The sequence below is a fragment of the Hibiscus syriacus genome, unplaced genomic scaffold (assembly GCF_006381635.1).
Source record: "Hibiscus syriacus cultivar Baekdansim isolate YM2019G1 unplaced genomic scaffold, ASM638163v2 tig00014614_pilon, whole genome shotgun sequence".
Lineage (NCBI taxonomy): Eukaryota > Viridiplantae > Streptophyta > Magnoliopsida > Malvales > Malvaceae > Hibiscus > Hibiscus syriacus.
Genome location: NW_024062329.1, coordinates 52,110 through 66,445, shown reverse-complemented (window position 1 = coordinate 66,445; position 14,336 = coordinate 52,110). Strand labels below are relative to the sequence as shown.

Sequence of the window (14,336 nt, the reverse complement as noted above, 5' to 3'; positions counted from 1 at the left end):
TCTGCTAGGTCCACAATGTTTCTGATGTATGATTGCATGAATATGGTAGTCGAAAAATCCTTCCAAGGCCTAGCGAAGTACGTAGTAGCCATAAGATTGTCAAAAGGAGTAATCTGGCACTGTTGGATTGAAATTCCGGTGTTCTGATTTGGGTCAATCTTGCCTTGTGCAGTAATGGTGTTGAACTGGTCATACCCGGGCTGCCTAGGTTGGATACTGCAATTTTGTAGAACCACAGCTGCATTTCCAAATATGAAATATACGGTTCCAGTGACATGACAATCACGGTAAAACTGTCTATTAGAATGTGTAAAGAGTATCCTGGTATGCATCAAAATAACAGCGGTAGAACACAGATTGGAACAGCTTGCACTTTTCCTGGGCCTGCAGTGTTTATGAATCCCATGTCTCTTGCAATGAATCCCCTCCCAGCAGCAACTGTAAAGGGAAGAAGCCATTGTTTTTAATTAATCAAACAAATATGCTAATGGTGAAAATAACTAACGACAATTTACATTTCACTTAAGGTGGCGGTTCCATCGACCTTGTTCAATCTACCAGAGATTATACTCTTGTACATTCCATCTCCGTAAATCATTACATTCCAATAATCCTTTTCGATTGTTACGTTCTCCAAATATACTCCCTCTTTTACATAGATAATGAACCTGGATTTGTTGTTCTTTGGGATTGATTCAATTGCTTCACTTATTGTCCTAAAATCTCCACTGCCATCTTTAGCCACCTTTATATCAGGTTTAGGATTTTCCTCCTGGAGCAATCTCCTGTCCCCGCTATGAACCCAGCGTGGAAAACTGGGGTCAGATTCGTGATCGGAATGGCTGTCGTGTCTTAGCAACTTTCGATGAATCGGAAACTGGAATTGAAGTAGGATGGTCATTATCTGGGATGCAATTTCCAGGCTGTTACTGCTGAACTCAGTGGAGTTCCTCATAGCAAGTTCCATTTCTTGAAGTATAGCCGTGCTGTTCGAAGCCTCAATTAGGCCATCTAAGCATGTTTCCTGGTACGTGATTGTGCTGCTGAGCCACGTCCTGATATCGTTGATCTTGGCGTTGACAACACCGTTTTCTCTCCTTGCTCCATTTGAATAATTGATATTAATTCATTTTATGTATCCGGATGCATCCTCGAAAAGGTTTTCGCAACTATCCAACGCAGCACGCTTCTGGGGATTAATATTCACATGACGAGAGATAATCTTCTGGGAGCGCAACTTCCATGGACGGCGTGAAGATTTTCGAAGGACCAGGATTCGGATCGGTATCATTCGAGGAGCTCCTAAGGGCAGCTATGCTTGATCCGCAAGAATCAGGATACCTTGTTACATTACATATTGCATTGATGCTATTGGCAGTGTAAGCCAGTCGATCGTCTTTGTAATTTTTCAAAGGAAAAAGCGTACCAAAGACAGCACCAATGATGATGGCTATCAAGACGATGGAAGAGAGTCCGATGATGATGCAGCGCTTTCAAGTCCTCCGATACGCCTGTTCTTCGAGCTCATCTGCCCTGCAATAGCTCTGAAAGGATTTCGTTGAATCCATGTATGGCTATTCTCATTGTTATTACAAATGCTACGAACAAGTGAGCAAATAAATATATATGAACCAATTTTACAATAAAAAAAATCAACTAGGGTCGACTAACCACGGCCATGGGATGGAGATTCTGTTGGTTCTTTTGAAATGGCCAAACTGATGACGAATCAGATGTGACGACGGTTGATGTACAGTTTGCATATACGATATAGATATACTCTTTCCCCGTTGACAAATCGGCATTCGGCAATAACCAAGTCAACACCAATCTCAAGTTTTGTAGTATTTGCATGGAAATTGTATTATCTGCGAAGCGTATAGCAAGAGGCGAATTGCTGAAAAACAAAACATTTGTTGTTTTCAAACAACACCTAGAGGATATTATTTTTCAAGTCACAAGCTGTTTCCATTTGTCCAACTGCTTGGAAACTTTCAGAACTCGTAACTACGTCTTCTTGAATGGGTCTGGGTGGCTTAACTTATTCATTACTGGAAACTAATGGCGACAATTCCATCACGCGCTTTATTTCTTGAGCAAAAACCAGTGAAAGCTTATGTGGTCGATTTGACTTGAATTGTTAATTTTTTTCAAAAAGGGTAAACTATACAAATGGTCACTAAAATTTGAGTAAATTTTTTGTTTTCTCTACTGAAGTTTTAAAATTAACAAATTCATCACTCACGTTATCGATTTATAACAAATCACTCACTTGCCGTTAACTACTAATGAAATGCTAATGAGGCATGTTAGTTGACTTAGGTTGCCCTATTTGACCATATAAGCTGACTTATCTTGAGAACCCATTCACTTTCCCTTATTTTCTTAGCAACCAAACAACCATTTTCCTTCCTAAACCAATTTAAACAAATATCTATTCCAATTCCTCTATCACGATTTGTTATCACTGTGTCAATTTTTTGCCAGAGATGTGATATTGGAAACTGATTGAAGCTAATGAATCAGATTTTATAGAAGCATTTGCTATTTCTGTCATGATGTTATTGGTTTTTCAGCTTAGGTTATCAGGATCATGTGGTTTGCTTGCTCCTGGCAGATGTTGGAAGAAGCAGCTAAGTATAACTAAGGATACCCGCCTGGATGTACTTTGTTATAGCATATACTTGAGTTACAGATTCTTAGATAAGACTTCTTGCTTTAAGGAGTTGCACTAGTTTGTGAAAGTTGCAAAGGCCAAACTTGAAACTGAAGTGGGCCCTGTGAATAGGGTTTCTGATAGGGAAGCGGTGGCGGATTGATGAACGTTGCTCTTGTTGAATAATCAAACCTAGAAAGCTCTAGACTCGATAAAGAACAAAGGTGATGAATATGGGAAGGTGGCGGCAGTCGATAGGATTGTTTAGGGTTTCTTTTATGTGCTGGAATCAAGACAACACGATTAGAATAAAATAAACAAAAGATAAATAAATGAAAGATGAAATAAGATAATAAAGAAATCAAAAGATCTCCCTTATGAAGGTGAACGGTAAAGATGATTGATGGTGCGAATGGATTTGTGGAAAAATAGATGGATAAGTGTCCTATCGAGCCCTCCTAGTCGCAATGAAAAGGCAAACACGATAAATGGCTCTAACCAACCCTCCTAGTCGCGATGAAAAGGCAAATTGGAGTGTGAAGATTAATCTCCCTCACAAGAACTTGAAAGAACTCAAGGAGAAGAAGCTTCGAAGGCACAAGGCAATCAACACTTGCAAAAACGAACTCTCGTTGTATTATTAATCAAAGAAATCTTGAATTACAAAGTTTAATGAAGCCTCCTTTATATAGGGACTGAGTTCTAAAGGTCCTAAATAACTAATGAATAAAATAATAATAAATTAAACATATCTTAACTCTAATTCCTAATAAAATAATGATAACTAAAGATAATACTTTTAACCCAACCTTAATTCCTAATAAAATAATAAATCTAATCCTAAAAGATAATGCATCATCCTATATTAAGTTATATTACAAATAATCAATAAAAATATTGAAAATTCGTAATATTTACAAAATCCCGTATTAATCCCGTATAGGATTTTCTGCATGCACCGTCTTCAGTAAAATAGTCATATCTTGAGTTCACGATATCGGATTAATGCGATTCAAGAACCGTTAGAAAGATAAGAGACAGATGGTCGTATCTTCAGAAGACATCTTGACTAAATAAGATCAGGATCCCATTCAAAAAGTCGTCGTAAGTCTGCTTCTGTTCTGATCTTCTTTTCCAATGCTTGGACGAGTGGATCATTTGGAAGAGTTATTACTTCTTCCTTTGATGTGAGCCTTGTGATGCATGTATCATCCTCCCTTTCTTCAAAAAGATTCGACCTCGAATCTGAAACATTAAAGGGAGCAACATTAGAATCGTTTAATGATTCATTCACATTATACTTACCGAATGCTTTGAAATCGAGACTTGTTCTTCTAATAGGTTCGAGTAGAAACATTAGTCCAAAGAAGCATGTATTATGGACTCTGGTGTATCATTCCCCCACTCCTCAAAGGATTCGTCCTCGAATCTGAAAATCCAAAACAAAGAGAATTATATGTTAAAAGGAAAACTTGTGAAACATTACCAGGATCAATGTGATGTGTTTATGCGTTTTAGTCGAGGTTTCTTCTTTGTAGGAACTGATTTCTTGTAGTCTTGAAATCCTCTTTTGCATACAAGTCTTGTAATCTGATGTTTTGGTTGAAATTCAAGATGGCGCCGACCATGTTGGTTTTCTGTATGATTGCTTCAGATAATTTCTCCATGGTTTTATTCGTGTGTGGCGAGAATGAGTGTTTAAAAACCATGTAAACTGGTTTGTTAAAGTAATCCCTTAAGTCTTTTAAGTGTGGTTCATTAATTAAGAATTATCGGGAGGAGATTTGTGGACTGTAGAACCTATTTAGTTGACAAGGAAACTCATATACAAGATAAAGCTCATTAAAAGCACTTTTAAAAGTATGGGTAGAAATATCAGAAATATCCGAGTTATTTTGATATACATCTTTGATATGTTCAATTCTCGGAATAGTAGTATGCGTTTTATAGGTAAGAGTATACCTTCGTGGTAGTGCATCGTCTACTGTGTTTTGCTTACCTTGGTCTGTTATGCACTTAAAGGAGTTGTGCTTAGTGTGGATGACAACTTCACGAGCCTTACCTTGTAAAAAGGAGAAGAAGTACGTTACAATATCATTAAAATGAGTAATAAAATACTTACCTCTGGACTCTAGTAACTGGTGGCTCTTCATTGATATGGCATAGTGATTAGGGCTTTTAGGTGGTAACCCATAAGGAGGGTCACTTAGCACTATTCGACAACTCTTAGCGATGAAAAATGGTGTGGGCCATTCTCGTGTTGTTTTTACTTTCTCATCATTTACATGGATTCCCGGTGCACGAACTATAAAGCCTTTGGAGTTGTTCGAATCTTGTTTCGTCATTAAGATGACATCACAACTAAGGCTTTCCTGGATGTAGCCTTTTCGTAACAAATCTAACTCTTTGGTTTCTTCGATATTGTATGTTTGACGAGGTATGATGGAACCTTGAATTAGATTGGCTTGGTGTTGTTTTCCTCTTTCCGGTGGTAATTCGTTAGGTGGATCACCTAACACTTCTTGAAAATCCTGTAACAAAGATGAAAACACACTAGGCAAATCCTTGTTAATGTTATAGATCGAAACAATTGATTCCCTAAAGTGAACAAGGATGGAAGGCTGTTTGTAAATAAGGTTCTCTCTTAATTCTTTTGTGCTCACATATTGATTTGAGTCACTCTTTCTTCTCACAATTAGGTTCACTCACCTCCCATGAGTCATTATTCTTTTGGCTTTTGTAACTAGTGACCTCTTTTGCTTTTGCCTCTTCTCAGCTTTTTCTTTTTTTGCTTTCCCTACTTCTTCACAAATTATCATTTGATCTTTAGGGACTGGAAGTGTGTCATTCTTTGCTGGTCGTTCTTTCTCCTTGTTAGGTTTGTCATCTCTTGGCTTTATCAGAGAAAATGGAGTAGAAGATGAGGAAGGATTTGAAGGATTACCTTGGTAAGAGGATGAATTACCTTGGTAATGTTCACTGATTCGAGATCTCCTTTGGATTTGTGCTTCGATTGTCATTGCTTTCTTTAGTGTATCTTCAAGGTTTTCGTACCCTTGTAGATCAAGAAGATCAGTGATGTTTGAGTTTAAGCCGACGATGAATCTTGACACGGTGACTTCTTCTTTTTCGGTTATGTTAGCCCTATTGAGTAAGGACTGCATCTCCTTGTAGTAATCTTCAACTGAACTTCTACCTTGTCGAAGTCGGTGTGTCGTTGTTTAACTTCTCGTGTATAATGTGTCGGTAGGAATCGGTTCCTCATGGTTTGTTTGAGGTCGGTCCAAGAAGTGATTGTTGGAATTTGGAAGTTCTGGATCTTTTTCCTTGTTTGCATCCACCAAGTTTGAGCATATCCTTCAAATTGTATGGTGATGAGGTGAACTTGTTTAGCTTGGGGGCAGTCATGGTATGCGAACATGAGATCAACTTTTCCTTCCCATTCGATGTACCTGTCTGGATCGTTGTCTCCTTTGAAAGACGGGATCGTGAACTTTGGTTTTGTAAAGAGTTTGGGTGCTTGGAAACGTGGTTGTTCTTTTCTCGGGTACCAAAAGTTCAGCATTGTTTGGTTTTGGATTCTGGTTTGGTAGATCCAATTGTGGTTCTTATCGTTCTCTCACGATTTCATCAAATCTTTCAACTTGAGTCGTGAGTCGGGCAAGTGTGGCTAAGATAGCCGTAAGTGTCTTGTTGTTAGTGTCGCCCATTCTGAAATCATAACACTCAAAAGAAAATTTTAAAGTAAAATAAAAATAAAAGAAAGAAAATTCAACAAAACAAGAAACCTCACAAGTCACTCCAAGAAAGTAACACAACGAGAGGCAAGTAAGCCGATCTTGTACTCTTTAAAACTCACTTTACCAAGTAGTCTTTCACAGTTCGTATCGGAGTTTGATTACTAGCAAAGGCGATAAGAAAAATCTAAAAGCTCTAAGAGGCCAAACAAAGGTTAGACTCCAAGAGAACGAGAATGCCAAGAAGGAAGAAGTATACAAACTCTTTAGTCCTACTAACACAAGGAAGATAATGTGTTAGATAATGCAAAAGAACAATAACAGGGAAAAACAAAAGAACCTAAAGCACTAAGAGTCAAAAGAAAAAAAAGGACCAAACCAGAAAACCTTGAAAACGCTGGATCAACTTGAGCAACGTTTTTGAGAGGGTTACCGGTATCCAAAAATTCTGGAAAAATTCTTGAATGTATTTTGATGCGTCAAGAAACCACTTGTAAAATTTCAGAACCGAATACCTTCATTAGTATCCAGTAGACTCTGTTGAACGGTGAGTCCTCAAACAATCTATTTTTCTTGATCACTTTTTTTGAAGTTGTTCTTGATCTCCAAAAATTCTGATATTTTGTGTGAATGATCTCCAATATATGAAGTTTCAATCTGGAAATTTTCACCACGAAATTCCTCCTCCTGTAAAATTTTCAAGAAATTCGACAAGATTCTAAACCGAATCTGCCGATGAGACTTGAATGATGTATTTGAAGGCTCCAATAAACTCCGATTGGGGTGAAATTTGGACTGGGGATTACTCTTAGAATGAATATAATTTATGGATAAAATCAGCCCTAAATACCTTCGTTTGCAATTTTTTTGAAATTTTGGCTTTTTTTTTGGCTTTTTTTTTAAAAAAAAATAGCAAACTAACAAAAAGGATTTAAATCTAAATTAAAATTAAATAAAAAGAACCTGAAACGCTAAATCGTTTATGAACTAACTCCGTTGGGGTACCTTGACGGTTTTGTGTGCAAGAACAAGCAAGATTGCTTGTTTCTCTCCAAGAATCGGCCCAGCTCTGATACCAATTGATAGGGAAGCGGTGGCGGATTGATGAATGTTGCTCTTGTTGAAGAATCAAACCTAGAAAGCTCTAGACTCGATAAAGAACAAAGGTGATGAATATGGGAAGGTGACGGCAGTCGCTAGGATTGTTTAGGGTTTCTTTTATGTGCTGGAATCAAGACAACACGATTAGAATAAAATAAACAAAAGATAAATAAATGATGAAGATGAAAAGATAATAAAGAAATGAAAAGATCTCCCTTATGAAGGTGAACGGTAAAGATGATTGATGGTGCGGATGGATTTGTGGAAAAATAGATGGATAAGTGTCTTATCGAGCCCTCCTAGTCGCAATGAAAAGGCAAACACGATAAATGGCTCTAACCAACCCTCCTAGTCGCAATGAAAAGGCAAATTGGAGTGTGAAGATTAATCTCCCTCACAAAAACTTGAAAGAACTCAAGGAGAAGAAGCTTCGAAGGCACAAGACAATGAGCACTTGCAAAAACGAACTCTCGTTGTATTATTAATCAAAGAAATCTTGAATTACAAAGTTTAATGAAGCCTCCTTTATATAGGGACTGAGTTCTAAAGGTCCTAAATAACTAATGAATAAAATAATAATAAACTAAACATATCTTAACTCTAATTCCTAATAAAATAATGATAACTAAAGATAATACTTTTAACCCAACCTTAATTCCTAATAAAATAATAAATCTAATCCTAAAAGATAATGCATCATCCTATATTAAGTTATATTACAAATAATCAATAAAAATATTGAAAATTCATAATATTTACAAAATCCCGTATTAATCCCGCATAGGATTTTCTGCATGCACCGTCTTCAGTAAAATAGTCATATCTTGAGTTCCCGATATCGGATTGATGCGATTCAAGAACCGTCAGAAAGATAAGAGACAGACGGTCGTATCTTCAGAAGACATCTTGACTAAATAAGATCAGGATCCCATTCAAAAAGTCGTCGTAAGTATGCTTCTGTTCTGATCTTCTTTTCCAATGCTTGTACGAGTGGATCATTTGGAAGAGTTATTACTTCTTCCTTTGATGTGAGCCTTGTGATGCATGTATCAGTTTCTGCCAAAAATGGAACGGGGAATTGTTAGCAGATTTTATGTTGTTGATGATGTGCATAAACTGTGCTCTCTTGCAATTGAAAAAGTAGATGAATGGCTGACAACCATTAACAGTAACCCAAAGTGCCAAGGTTAGAACCTGCTTATTGGTTATTTTGAAACAGTGACAATTATATATATGGGCAGATTCACATCCTGCTACTTGCATGTTTCTATTTGAAGAAGCAACGTCGTCATCTGTTGTAATTGTTCTAATTGAACGGTCTACTGCATCATATGATGAGATTGGGGGCTAAAAGCTCTGACATTTTAAGAGTAGAGACAAGACACATACAAAAGAACCTATTTGAGTCTTCCCAAGAATTAAGATAAGGATTTTGATAGCTAATCTGAGTAGTACACCTTTTTCTTACACTGAAGCCGGTGACTTGGGTCATTTTGAAGCTAAATGCTTTTCCAGAGTGTAGAGATAATTCACAGAATCCTAATTCAACCGTTGTCATGAATCACAAGAAGGATAATGCCCTTACTGAAGGAAGTTCTTTAGGTTTAGAGGAGGTTGTAGACATCCGTTTTTGTCTGGTTCTATCAAAAATTTTATTTTATTTATTTATTTATTATTATTATATTTTTTATTAAATCAATATTTACACTTATTTTTTATAGACTCAAAGTGGAGCCCGAATACAACAACTCAGCAAGCCCACTAAATCAACTTAAGTACAAGACCCAACTCAACAAACCAGCCGACCCAAACCGGCCCAATACCAAACCCGAATCCAGACTTGACCCGAACGACCTAGTACAATTAGGGTTTTGAAACCCTAAATGTCATCAGCTCAGCCATCGTCGACTCTTCAGCTCCCTTGGCGCGTGAGCTTCACCGCTCCTCTTCCGATGCGCGTGAACCGCCGTCGAACTTCTCACCGACCAATATTGTCATCCACAGTAACAACAATCGCACCAAAGTAAGAAAAAAAAATAGAGATAAATCGAAATAAATCAAGGCAAATCCAACAAAATCCTGAGAAAAATTGGGCTGTCAATCGACCGAAAATAGGACACTCAAATCTTATTTCTTGGGAAGACAACAAGCCATCAAAGATAAAAAGAAGACAACATCACACAGAGAAAGGAGAATTCGGGTTTAAAAGATAAAAAAATCAGAGAGAGTTTTGAAAGAGCCGAATAAAAAAAAACCAAAGTGGAAAAAGAAAGGAGGGGAGAAATCTTACCCTGGATCCAAAGCTGATCATCGGATACAAGGAGAGCCTCGCCGAAGGTAAAAGGCCCATCTTGTTTCTTAAGATCTAGATTTTAGGAAGAGTTTGGATCTCGATTCCTTTGGGGTAGGGTAAACGTTGTGCTTAGGTTTTCTAAGGGTTGTTTCGGCTAAAGGGAAGGAGAGAGAAGACCAAGGGTTAGCTCCGTTTCGGTTTCCCACCCCATCGTCGTCGCCTCATGACGATCACGGCCTTGTTTGAGTTTCCTCACGACGGAGGAATAGAGAGGGGGGAGGAGAGTTGAGAGAGTTTTTTTTCTCTCTCTATCTCCATTTTGGATTTGAACCGAGCAAATGAAGTGAAAATAGGAAAAAGGCCTTTGTTTGAGACTTATATTACTTAATCGAAACGTCGTCGTTCTAGGGGATCTTCAGCATGTTTTCAGAATGTGGGTTAATTACACTTTAGGTCCCTCATACTTTGTAATATCATACTGAAGCCATGTAATGAATTTTCAATTTATTTAATTTCGAGCATTAATGTTTCCTTATTTGTATTTTAGTCTTGTTCTTACTTGTTATGCTATTATTGTCAATGTTTGACTTTGGATATGTTATTTGTAATAGTTGCATTTTAGTCACTGATTCCATGTATTGTATATTTTTTGTTGTTATTCGAATTTGGCCACCACATTTGTAAATATTTTATTTTAATCATTGTTGGCATCTGGTTTAATTATAGTTTGGCCCTTTTATGTTTCTGTTTATTTCTTTTTAGTCCTTAATATTGTTAATGGGTTTACATTTCCAGTACCTACATTATTTAATTTTTTAATCTTGACTCTGGTTTGTTGTAATTAATGGTTAAGTCCTTTAAGTTTATATTTTTTCTATTTTAGTCCTTTACGTTTCTATTTTTGTTATTTTAGTCCTTTAAGTTTTGGTTTTTTCTATTTTAGTCTTTTAAGTTTCTGTTTTTACTATTTTAGTCCTTTAAGTTTCTATTTTTGATATTTTGGTCCTTTTAAATTGAATATAATTATTTATTGTTTTTATTATTTGTAATTTGATATGTGATATTTCCTTGTTATGATTGATTCTTTTTTACTTATGTATATATTTTATATGTTTTGTAATTATAAAGGAATGAATATGTTTGGCATTATTTTAATGTAAATATTTTATTTCAAATATTTCTAAGAACGTATTTGTAGAACAGACGTGGAGAGTATCACTTGATCGAAGTGGTATGATCCGATATGACATTCGAATGAAATAAGACTTGAAATAAATTTAATTTATTTTACTAATTAAATCTCTTATGATTCAATGTGTTTTTTATATAGCAATTTAATTTATGCAAAGGTCGATAGTTAATTTATATTCAATTCTTATTATTTTAAATCAATCAGGACGAAATATTCTTTAACAAATGAGAAATAGTTGAAATAGCTTTTCTGACGGAGGATTGAAAATTTTAATATTTCTTATCGTGTAAAAGGATTATCTGTAAGTAATTAACTCGAAGTAAATTAATTCCATTTCAATAAACGGATCATAGTTTAACTATATATACAATTTATAATTTCCATCAATTATGACAATGTGTAAGCAACACAATACTAATTTTGGGCGTTGTGGGGTGCTAATTCTTCCCCATGCGTAACTGACTCCCGAATCCTTTTAAATCGAATCTCTGGTAAACGCAAACAAGTTTTTTTATCTAAAAAACAATTTTTTCTCAAAATGTTTTTAAAAGACGTTTTTAGGTATTCGACCTACCTAACTCAAAGGTCGATGGTGACTCATTTTCCATTTTATTCAAATCAATTCAAAATGATCAATTTTTCAAATCAAAGTAATAATCATTTTTTAAAATAATATTTAATTGTTTTAAAAAAATGGTTATGATAGTGGTCACAGTAGAAGGTTTATATGTATTTAAGATTTGAGATCTTAGAGAAAGATTTTGCTTGCGCTCAAGAACAAGACTGCTTTGAATCAATCAAAACTGTTAAACATGAAATTGGAGAACATGATCATATGCCATTTGTTTCGCATGAACTTGACTTAAATATTGTCTTGACTACAACAAAATAGAGTTTTAGCGACGTATTTTAGTTCTATAGCAGCGTTTTTAAGCGCCGCTAGAAAGCACTTGCGGCGATAGTAAAAATGCCACAAGAAACGCCGCCCATACCAGTGCCACTAATATTGGCGGCGTTTGTGATATAAAAACGCCGCAAAAAGTCAAGATCTATAGTGGCGTTTTTGGAACAAACGCCGCAAAAGGTTGAGATCTATAGCGGCATTTTTGGATACAAACGCCGCAAAATGTCAAGTTCTCTAGCGGTGTTTTTGGCAAAAACACCGCAAAAGGGTAGATATATAACGACGTTGTTGGATACAAATGCCGCAAAAGGTCAAGATCTATAGCGGGTTTTTGGAAAAAACGCCGCAAAAGGTAAGATATATAGCGGCGTTTTTGGATACAAACGCCGCAAAAGGTCAGATCTATAGCGGCGTTTTTGGATATAAACGCCACTAATTACCATTCTTTAGCTAAAATTAATTGATATTTTGCATATTACATTCTTCCTATACATCACCTAAATTTAATATCATGTAACTTTATATAAATAACAACCACCATAAATTTTAACAACAAAATAAATTAAAATTTATAAACATTAAAATATATTCATTACTTCGAAAATATTAAGTTCAAGTCCACATATGGAAAAAAAATTAACATGCATATAATATAAGCTACAGATGCCATTTGGCTGGATTCCTCACTTAAAAGCCATTCCAAATTTTCTTGGAGATTCAACTTCTGCAACTCCTCCCATTTTTCTCTGTCTACAACCATTTTCAAGGTTATTGGACATTTCTTAATGGAAAGCATAAGCAAAGGATGATCTCTTACAACATCCCTCTATCTACTGGCCAAGTCTTCCAACATTTTTGAAATTTCAGCGAATTCGGGTCTACAAGGTGGATTCTGTTGCCAACATCTCTCCAGCATCTCCACAAAATTTGGGTGAGTATGCGTAGGAATAAAAGGCATTAAACCCTGAAATTAACAAAAGGAAATATCTCTTTTTCTTCAAGTCTATTATGCTGGTATGAACTAGAAATCTTGTAAAGCCAATATGCAAACTGAACTTTCCAAATACTTTATGCATGTGAATCAAGCGATATATATATAGAAGGATAGTGGATATACATGGATATGCATGCTAGGCCTGTAAATGAACTGAACGTTCAGCGAACCGTTCATGAACCGTGCGACGGGAAGTTCGTTTATGTGCGTTTATTTATTAAATGAACGAACATGAACAAGATTTTTTGTTCGTTTAATTAAATGAACGAACATGAACATAGGTCTCGTTCGTTCATTTACGTTCATGAATGTTCGGTTATGTTCGTTTATGTTCGTTCGGTTATGTTCGTTTATGTTCATTCATTTATGTTTAACCCAATCTTCTTAATTCAATTTTGGTGACCAATTTGTAAGTATCTTAAAAATATTAATTAATCTGATATTTTGATAACCAACTCCATAATTAACCCAATTTTATTTGGAGATTAAATCCAATATGTTAACCGGTGAAGCACCTCGCACATATATTCAGTCCTTTTTTTCCCAAACCCTAGTGTTCACTGGAGAGTGGAGACGATCGCTGAAAGCTTCAAAACAAGTTATATTATAGTGCAATATGAAGTTTTACTGGTCTGTTTTCATCTCTTTCTCTGTTTTATTTGGCTTAATAGTTGATATGTAAAGTTATTGCGGGTATCTTTACATCTAAAACTCAAGAAAACATCATACTTCTTTCTAGAAATAGATGGGAACATAAAGGTAACAATCGGAAGTATATGAGCATCAGTAAAGAGAAAAATATATAGAATTTGCCAGAAAACAAAACAAAGGTTTCTATACAATTTCTGAAAAAGAGTGTAATAGCGGAAAATGATTGTTCATATGTAATTATGGACCACTAAGATAAATGTTATAGCGTTAAATTAAATTCGTGTGAATCATTTAATATCTTTAAAAGATCGATAAAAATATTTGATATATTTAAACATTTCATCACTGCTAATCAGCTCTTACGCTATTTATCACTGTAGATTTGGTTGATTTGCATTGTCGACTATTTTTCATGAAAGAACAATAGAAGGTAGGGTCTCAAACGTTTATGTTCGTTTATGTTCGTGTTCATTTATGTTCATTTATTTATTAAATGAACAAACATGAACAAGTTATATTCCTTAATAAACGAACATGAACAAAAAAAATTTGTTTTTTTATGTTCGTGTTCGTTTATGTTCGTGTTCGTTTATGTTCGTTTATTTATTAAATGAACGAACATGAACATACATCCGTTCGTGTGCGTTCGGTTCGTTTCAGGCCTAATGCATGATACTAAAACAAACGAGTTCTGTTAAGCTCTACTTTTTAAAAGAATACCTTCTGGACTACGCCCACAGTTGCTTGTAAGGGTGTTAAATTCTCGTATAGAAGCTGGCATCAGTTACAAAAATTAGATTGATTTTTC

At 35.5% G+C, this 14,336-nt stretch overlaps 1 pseudogene; it reads right to left on the bottom strand.

Annotated features, from left to right (window-relative positions):
* Positions 1–6: 6 nt before the first annotated feature.
* LOC120207358 lies at positions 7–1,568 on the bottom strand (annotated as a pseudogene).
* Positions 1,569–14,336: the final 12,768 nt, after the last annotated feature.